Source organism: Oryctolagus cuniculus, chromosome 13 (genome assembly GCF_964237555.1).
Source record: "Oryctolagus cuniculus chromosome 13, mOryCun1.1, whole genome shotgun sequence".
In the NCBI taxonomy this organism is placed as follows: Eukaryota; Metazoa; Chordata; class Mammalia; order Lagomorpha; family Leporidae; genus Oryctolagus; species Oryctolagus cuniculus.
The window spans coordinates 34,736,977-34,746,469 of NC_091444.1; positions in this window are offsets into that span (position 1 = coordinate 34,736,977).

Below are 9,493 nucleotides of genomic sequence, written 5' to 3' on the forward strand. Positions count from 1 at the left end.
TTACTGTAAGAGTGGGTTTGTTATGTAGATTCATAAAGATTTGAGCTTCCTTCCATCAGGTGAGTCTAGCCCTTGGGCTGGAGAAGCACTTTGTCTTGTCCCCCAAGGCCTGGCCTGAGAGTGGCTTGCTGCTGATTTCTAGATTTCTCCATTTTCCTCTTCCTCCTCTTTTTTCTTCATCTGTAAATCTACCGCCTTGCATTCTTTTTGTTTGTTTTAAATATCCTGAGTGATTTCTTCCGTCCTTCTTAGACCTTGACGAATATAGTGGGTTATACAGCCATGGTAATCTGGACACTTCCAAATTCCCAGTGTTATTCTAGGCCACTCTTGGCGACTGCTTTTTAAGAAAAATTATTTGAAAGGCAGGGAAACAGAGACAGAGAAAAGGTTAGACAGAGATTGTCCATCCACTGGTTCACTTCTCAAATGCCCATAACAACTGGAGCTGGGCTAAAGCAGGGACTTAGTCCAAGTCTCCCATGTGTGTGGCAGACACAAGTATTTGAACTATCAAATTTTACTTCCCAGAGTGTATATTAGCAGGAAGCTAGAATTAGGAGTGAAGCTGGAATTTGAATTGAGGCACAATGATTTAGGATGCAGGTGTCCTAAGTGGTGTTTTTTTTTAAAGAATTATTTTATTTATTTGAAAGAGTTATACAGAGAGAGGTAGAGTCAGGAGAGAGAGAGAGAGAGAGAGAGAGAGAGAGAGAGAGAGAGAGAGAAGAGAGAGAGAGAAGTCTTCCATTCCGCTGGCTCATTCCCCAAATGACCACAATGGCCAGAGGTGAGCTGATCCGAAGCCAGGAGCCAGGAGCTTCCTTCAGGTCTCCCACAAAGGTGCAGGGAGCCAAGGAGTTTGGTCATCTTCTACTGCTTTCCTAGGCCATCAAAGAGAGCTGGATTGGAAGAGGAACAGCTGGGACTCGAACAGGCACCCATATGCTGCAGGCTGGGGCTTTAACCTGCTGTACCATAGCCGGCCCTGCTAAGTAGTGTTTTAACTACTGTGTCAAGTGCCCATCCTGATAATTGCTTTTTATGTACTTCCCACACTATTTCCCCTCCCATTTCCTTTAATGTGTTAGTCTCCTCCTTGCCAGAGGATCTTTGCACACACTGCTCCTCTTTTTAGAAAAGGTGAAGGAACCCTCCTGTTCTTTGCCAGTTAGTACCACTAAAACTCAAGATGGTGCCAAACATGCCACTCCCTCAGGGAAGTAAACTCGTGGGAATTTTAACAGGTACTGATACTCAGTCCCACCCCTAGAACTTCTGACTTAACTGGTCTGGAATGTGGACTAAAAATCAAGATTGGAAAACACCCCAGATCATTCTAACAAGCAATAATGTTGATGTAGATGGACAATCAGAAGATTCTAAATATGTGTCTATGTGTATGAAGTGTGTGGGCATGTGTATATTGGACATTTGCATGTAGTTGCATTTACTTCTTGTGGAGGGTTTGGGATGTGTTTAATAGGTCTTTTTGCTGGTGTTTAAACAGGGTAGCTCTTCAATCTCTTACTGAGTTTCTTAAGGGGTTGTGGAAGTTGAGTTCTGGATTACTTAGAGTAAATCACTTCTGTAGTCTCTTTCAACCTTGAGGGCTTCACATTTTTTTTTTTTAACTTTACATGGCTACCAAGTAAAGATATTAAGAACATTAAGTCTTCTTTTTCTGATGGAAGAACTGTTTTCAACTCTGGAATCAATGTTGTGATTTGCAGCTAACAAGCCTTGACATTCGATGGTCCTTGACAATAATCACATGTACGAAAACTCTGGTCACGTGGATTCCAGTGCATCTCCCCGTCAGGATGCTACCACATCAGAGCTCGCAGTCGGCCCCCCTCCAACTACATTTCCCCAAATGTTTTCAGTTACTGCATTGCCTGACATCAGTGATGACTCATTAAGCTGCTGTTTGAGGCAAATCTGCTATTTGCTCAGTAATCCTTTCAGTGGAGATCAGACATCTGTCAGTGAAATAATTTCTACGAGGCAGAGGCACGTCTTTCCAGCACGCAACTGGTTAATGCAAGCAGATTTTCTTGTGGACTCAATTGCTTGGAGGTCAGATTTTTGCCCCCAAACATTGCAGCATACATGCTACCAGCTGACGGAGAGCCCTAAAGTACCTCTGCCCTGCTGTGTCCCTCTATGATGTCCTCAGCAAGGACGGGGCAGTGGTTCTCAGTGACTTCTGGAAAGCCCTGTAGCTCTGAGGAAGGCGTGCTTTCTCACCAAGCATCTGCTGGTGTGCACCGATGCACACGTTCGTGGAGCATCACCCTCGGTGATTCGGTGATTCGTATTAGTAAGCCACAGGCCCAGTGAACATGCTTTTTATAGTTGGACACTATCTATCTCCCTTCTTGAAAGTTTAATACTGTCCTTTCCCTTGAATGTATCACTGGCTTGTTGCAGTGTGTGTGTGTGTGTGGTGTACCAGGACACATTAGCCCTTTCTGGAGTAGGTCCAATGATTCTGGACCACCATGGAACAGAAGCAAGTGACTCCAATGTCAAGCATGTCCTTCCCCCAGGCAGTTAACAGGGATAACTACACTTGATGCTCTCAGGCACTGAGGAATCCCGAGGTGGGAGGGTGCTAGGACTTGCAAAGTCTAGTTGTTTGCTTTAAGACATTTTGCATCTCTCCATCTTTATTTTTAAATTCACTGGGGTTTAGAGAGCTCTCTTCTGCCAACCTCTTAATGTGAGGTCAGGTTGATCGTTTTATTTGCTTCATTATCCTTCCTTGAAGGTGTAGTGAAATGCAATATTTTCCCATAGTAATCCACCTACACAAACCCTCTTTAATGGAGTGTGGTTTTAAATGGGGTCTTTTAAAAACAATCTAACTTGTAGCAAATAGAAGCCTTTCCTGCTTCCTTTATTGATTGAAAGGTTGCAGCTTAAGGCTTTTGGACTTGAACTTCCTTACCTTCGTTGTTTCTGAGAGGTCTTTTTTAACCTGATAATTTCCCCATGGTCAGCCTGCTCCAGCATCATCACCTGCCTTCGTGGGAATCCCTCCTCATTTTCTCCAGAGAATGTTCAGATGGGCATCTTGTTTGATCCTCTCTATGTTTTATCTGCTTGTTTCATTTAGTTGTGTGGCACAAATGTCTTGGAAGGCACATTTTCAGGTCCCATGAGTGGGGGACAAGGGAGAACCCAGAAATGTGGCTGGACATAAGGCCCAGGGGCAAAGCTGGACTGGGAAATAGAGCTGAGCCATAGTGGAAGATGGAAGTCAGAGCTTAGAGGCAGTGGAGCAAGTTCAGGGCTGCAGACCAGCAGCAAGTCCTGGTGGCCAGGGTCAGGAGGTTGGGAATAAGTCTAGAAGAGAGGTTTATGATCATAAGGCCCATGTCATCTTATTTCATAACTTTTGGGAGAGTTCATCATCCAGGAGGAATTGTAGCCAGGGCACTGCAGGCAATGCCCTAATGTGCCCCCTTGAACCTCCAAGGCTGGGAACCATGTCCGGATGAGAGACTAGTCTGAGTCATAAGCTGCTGTCACAAGGTTAGGGGCACCTCTTGATTTGTTCCCCTTGAAGGGGACGGCTACCCCCATTCTCTCCCTATTTAGCTTGTAATTTTCTTTCCTCTAAGTGTTAGAGGATTTCCTCTCCTCTTTTATGTCATAGACATTTATTGAGTGCCTACTCTGTGCCAGACACTGTGTATTCACCTAGAACATAGAGGTGAACAAGACAGGGATATTTTATTTGGTTGCGCCACTGGCACAGAGTTAGGATTAATGGAAAATAGCAAAAGCCACAGGCAAATAAACTGGGTTCTCTCCTTCATATAAAGGTGCAACTAACCTGGAACATGTGGGACTCAGGTCACAACAGCCATTTCCTAGGCTCCTGGCCCTGGGAGACCCCAGCAGCTAAATGATCCTCATGTAAATGGACTGGACTGGAAGGTGGCAGGAGGTGGTCCTTTTGCCACTCTCATAAGCATTTTCTATGCCCCAGGATCCTCCCTGCTGTGCTGGAGGCTGCCACTAATGTCTACCTGTCTATCAGGAACAAACTGGCTACAGGACAGTGTGGGGTTGAGTTTGTTTTTTCTGAGCCCATTCCTGAGGAATCTCACTCCCCTGGTGGTCCAAGACCTTAGGCCTCCCTGAAGCTATCAAGGCAACTTATAATGTCAGGTGGTAAAGAATGCTGTTAAAACATAAAGCAGGGACTGCTATTGTGGTGTAACAATATGAGTGTTGGCTCAAGTCTCAGCTGCTCTGCTTCTGAGCCAGGTCCCTGCTAATGTGCCTAGGAAGGCAGCAGATGATGATCCAAGTACCTGGGCCCCTGCCACCCATGTGGGAGACCCAGTTGAAGTTTCTGGCTTCAGCCTGACCCAGCCTGGACCACTGTGACCATTTAAGGGAGTGAACCAAATGAAAGACCTCTCTGTAACTATACCATTCAAAGAAATGAATGAATGAATGAATATTTTTTGAATGTAAGATAATGTATGAGAGACTGGTGTGTATCTTGGGCAATCAGGGAAGAATTCTTTGAGGAGGTGACATTTAAGCAAAGACTTAAAGGAGATGAGAATGAAAGAAGCAAAGGGTTGTGGGAAGAGAATTCCAGGCAGAGGGAAAGACAAATGCAAAGAAAGGTGTGGAGGCAGGAACTAGCATAGTTCAGACAGCAAGAAGGTGGGAGAAGTGGAAAGCGATGTTGCAGGGCTAGGTAGGAGCCAGATCACCAGAGGCAGCTGGCATGTCCAGGAGTGAGAAGGAGATAAGGCCTGTGAGCTCCAAGGGAGCTAAGGGGAGGTATGCAAATAGAGAGGCACAGTCACTGGGGTCACCCTTGCAGGGGCAGAATGCTGATCAGCCTGCCAGACCATCAGGTTTGAGCTCAATGCCACAGCTGCCCATGTCTGTGGAAGTTCCTGGTAACACAAAGAGTACATTGCTGTCCTAGGAAGGCTTTTTGGTTAAGTTTAGCTAAGTTTCAGAGAAGAAAAATCTCCTAACACCCTCCTTTCACTTCACCAGACTCCAACCTTGTATAACTAAATACTTGTTCTTTGCTTGAAAGGAAAAGGGTGAGGTCATTTTGTTCAACAAAGGCAGAAGTGTCAGATTTTACCTTGGATCCACTTTTTAAAAACTAGTTATGCCACTGTATATTATACAAATAGAAGACATTTAGCTCTTAAGCTGATTTATTTAAAATTTGTATCCCACCTCTTCTTTATAAAAGAATTTAAGTGGTGACTTAATTCAGGTTGCCATAACTAATTATCATAGAATAGGTAGCTTAAATGAGAAATATTGATTTCTTTACAGTTCTAGAGGCAGGAAGTCCAAGATCTGAGAGCCAGCATAGCTACCTTTCAGGTTAAAAAATACTGAATTCTTGTGTATCCTCCCACAGTAGAAAGAGAACTAGCTAGTTTTCTCATCTCTTCTTTAAAAAAAATTATTAATTTGGCAGTGGGGGAGAGAAAACCCCCACTTACGGATATACTCCCCAAATGCCCATAGTATGGGGCTGGGTTGGATTGAAGCCAGGAACCATGAACTCAGTCCAGGAGAACTACTTGAGTGTCAGAGACACAGTTCCTTTAGCCATCACCTGCTGCCTCCCAGGGCCTGTAGCAGCAGGAAAATGGAATCAGAAACTGAATCCAAGACTCAAACAGGCACTCTGTCAGTATGAAATGCAGATCTCTTAAGCACTAGACCAAACAGCTGCTCCTGGCCTCTTCCTAAAAGGACTTTAATCCCATTCATACCATAATTACCTTCATAGATCCACCTCCAAATACCATCACACTGAGGATTAGATTTCAAAATAGGAATTTCAGAGGGACACAAATGTTCAGCCTGTAACAAATGGTATAAAAATGCGAGAGGAGAGATGGGGTCATTTTTAAAGGAAGCCATGGATATAGCCAAGACAAAAAGCAGCTCTGCAAAGTTTGAAGAGCGAGAGACAAAAAAAAAAAAAAAATGCTTGTGACTGTAGAGGACTTCTGCAAGGTTCTGCAAGTGTGGTAAGACACTTAGTTGAGGGCAATGTCAGCTCTATAAAGTGTTATAAACCTGCATATACCAACAACACACTCTTTTTTTACTTTTTTTTTCCTTTTCAACATTTATTTAATAAATATAAATTTCCAAAGTACAACTTTTGAATTATAGCAGCTTTTCCCCCCACAACCTCCCTCCCATCTGCAACCATCCCATCTCCCACTCTACCATCCATTCTTCATCAGGATCTATTTTCAGTTATCTTTATATACAGAAGATCAGCTTAGTATATACTAAGTAAAGATTTCAACAGACTGCACCCACAAAGACACACAAAGTATAGAGTACTGTTTGAGTAGTAGTTTTACCATTAATTCTCATAGTACAACACATTAAGGACAGAGGTCCTACATGGGGAGCAGGTGCACAGTGACTCCCGTTGTTGATTTAACAATTGACACTCTTATTTATGATGTCAGTAATCACCTGAGGCTCTTGTCATGAGCTGCCAAGGCTATGGAAGCCTCTTGAGTTCACCAACTCCAATCTTATTTAGCCAAGGCCATATTCAAAGTGGACGTTCTCTCCTCCCTTCAGAGAAAGGTACCTCCTACTTTGATGGCCCGTTCTTTCCGCTGGGATCTCACTCACAGAGATCTTTCCTTTAGATCATTTTTTTTTTTTTTTGCCACAATGTCTTGGCTTTCCATGCCTGCAAAACTCTCATGGGCTTTTTAGCCAGATCCAAATGCCTTAAGGGCTGATTCTGAGGCCAGAATACTGTTTAGGGCTTTTGCCATTCTATGAGCCTGCTGTGTATCCTGCTTCCCAGGTAGGATCATTCTCTCCTTTTTAATTCTATCAATTATTTGCAGACATTGGTCTTATTTATGTAATCCCTTTGACACTTAATCCTATCTTTTTGATCAATTATGAACTTAAACTGATCACTTTAACAAACAAGATGGCATTGGTACATGCCACCTTGATGGGATTGAATTGGAATCCCCTGGTACGTTTCTAGCTCTACCATTAAGGGTAAGTCCAATTGAGCATGTGCTGAACTGTACATCTCCTCCCTCTCTTATTCCCACTCTTATATTTAACAGGGATCACTTTTCAATTAAATTTAAACACCTAAGAATAATTGTGTGTTAATTGAAGAGTTCAACCAATAGTATTAAGTAGAACAAAAAAACACTGAAAGGAATAAAGTCCTAAGTTGTTCCTCGACAGTCAGGACAAGGACTGATCAATTCACTGTTTCTCATAGTGTCCATTTCACTTCAACAGGTTTCCTTTTTGGTGTTCGGTTAGTTGTCGCTGATCAGGGAGAACATATGATATTTGTCCCTTTGGGACTGGCTTATTTCACTCAGCATGACGTGTTCCAGATTCCTCCATTTTGTTGCAAATGACTGGATTTCATTGTTTTTTTTTTACTGCTGTATAGTATTCTATAGAGTATATATCCCATAATTTCTTTATCCAGTCTACTGTTGATGGGCATTTAGGTTGCTTCCATGTCTTAGCTGTGGTGAATTGAGCTGCAATAAACATTGAGGCACAGACAGCTCTTTTATTTGCCAATCTAATTTCCTTTGGGTAAATTCCAAGGAGTGGGATGGCTGAGTTGTATGATAGGGCTATATTCAGGTTTCTGAGGAATCTCCAGACTGACTTCCTTAGTGGCTTTACCAGTTTGCATTCCCACCCACAGTGAATTAGTGTCCCCCTTTCCCCACATCCTCTCCAGCATCTGTTGTTGGTAGATTTCTGTATGTGAGCCATTCTAACCGGGGTGAGGTAAAACCTCATTGTGGTTTTGATTTGCATTTCCCTGATTGCTATGATCCTGAACATTTTTTCATGTGCCTGTTGGCCATTTGGATTTCCTCTTTTGAAAAATGTCTATTTAGATCCTTGGCCCATCTCTTAAGTGGGTTGTTTGTTTTGTTGTTGTGGAGTTTCTTGATCTCTTTGTAGATTCTGGTTATTAATCCTTTATCAGTTGTATAATTTGCAAATTTTTTTTCCCATTCTGTTGGTTGCCTCTTCACTTTCCTGATTGTTTCTTTTGCAGTACAGAGACTTCTCAATTTGATGTAATCACAATTGTTAATTTTGGCTTTTACTGCTGTACCTCTGAGGTCTACTCCAAGAAGTCTTTACCTGTGCCTATATCTTGCAGGGTTTCTCCAATGTTCTCTAATCATTTGATGGTGTCAGGTCGTAGATTTAGATCTTTAATCCATGTTGAATGAATTTTTGTGTAAGGTGTAAGGGAAGGGTCTTGCTTCATGGTTCTGCACGTGGAAATCCAATTTCCCCAGCACCATTTATTGAATAGACTGTCCTTACTCCAGGAATTGGTTTTAGATACTTGATCAAATATAAATTGGCTGTAGATGTTTGGGTTGATTTCTGGTGTTTCTATTCTGTTCCACTGGTCTCTCCATCTGTTTCTGTTCCAGTACCATGCTGTTTTGATTACAACTGCCCCATAGTATGTCCTGAAATCTGGTATTGTGATGCCTCCGGCTTTGTTTTTGTTGTACAAGATTGCTTTAGCTATTTGAGGTCTTCTGTGTCTCCATCTGAAATTCAGCATCATTTTTTCCAGATCTGAGAAGAATGTCTTTGGTATTTTGATTGGTATCATATTGAATCTATAAATTGCTTTTGGGAGAATGGACATTTTGATGATGTTGATTCTTCCAATCCATGAGCATGGAAGATTTTTCATTTTTTTGGTATCCTCTTGTATTTCTTTCTTTAAGATTTTGTAATTCTCATCGTAGAGATCTTTGATGTCTTTGGTTAGGTTTATTCCAAGGTATTTGATTGTTTTTGTAGCTATTGTGAATGGGATGGATCTTAGCAGTTCTTTCTCAGTCATGGCATTGCCTGCAACAACACCCTCTTACTAGACCCATCTAGGGAGATATCAGTAGCTAAATATTCTTGTGGGGTAGCCTCTAAATAGCTTTGGAGATCTGTTAAGGTCAGAATGAATTCAGCCTGCTTTAGAAATGTTTCTCTGTGGGACAAATGTGGTTAAAGTAGTTGATGGAATCGTAGGGCCATTTACTCTAGGGTCATCTAGAACAAACTTCTCTATAACAAACTCTGCTACAATCCTTTTCTTAGGTAAAATCTGAAGGTTTTCTGCTCAAATTTTGACAGGTTTCTCACTTTCATCACAGAACAGCTCATTCCTTTGCTGGATGCCTTTTAGCCCAGAATTCTCCAATGTGTTTTCCAGAGTACTTGCTTTGGGAGACATTAACAGAAGAGTCATGAAATCTTTTTTTTAAAGCATTGTTTTATTTATTTGAAAGACAGAGTTACAGAGAGAGGTAGAGCCAGAGAGAGTGGTCCTCCATTCCGCTGGCTCACTCCCCAAGTGACCATGACGGCCAGAAATGAGCTGATCTGAAGCCAGGAGCCAGGAGCTTCCTCTAGACCACCGATG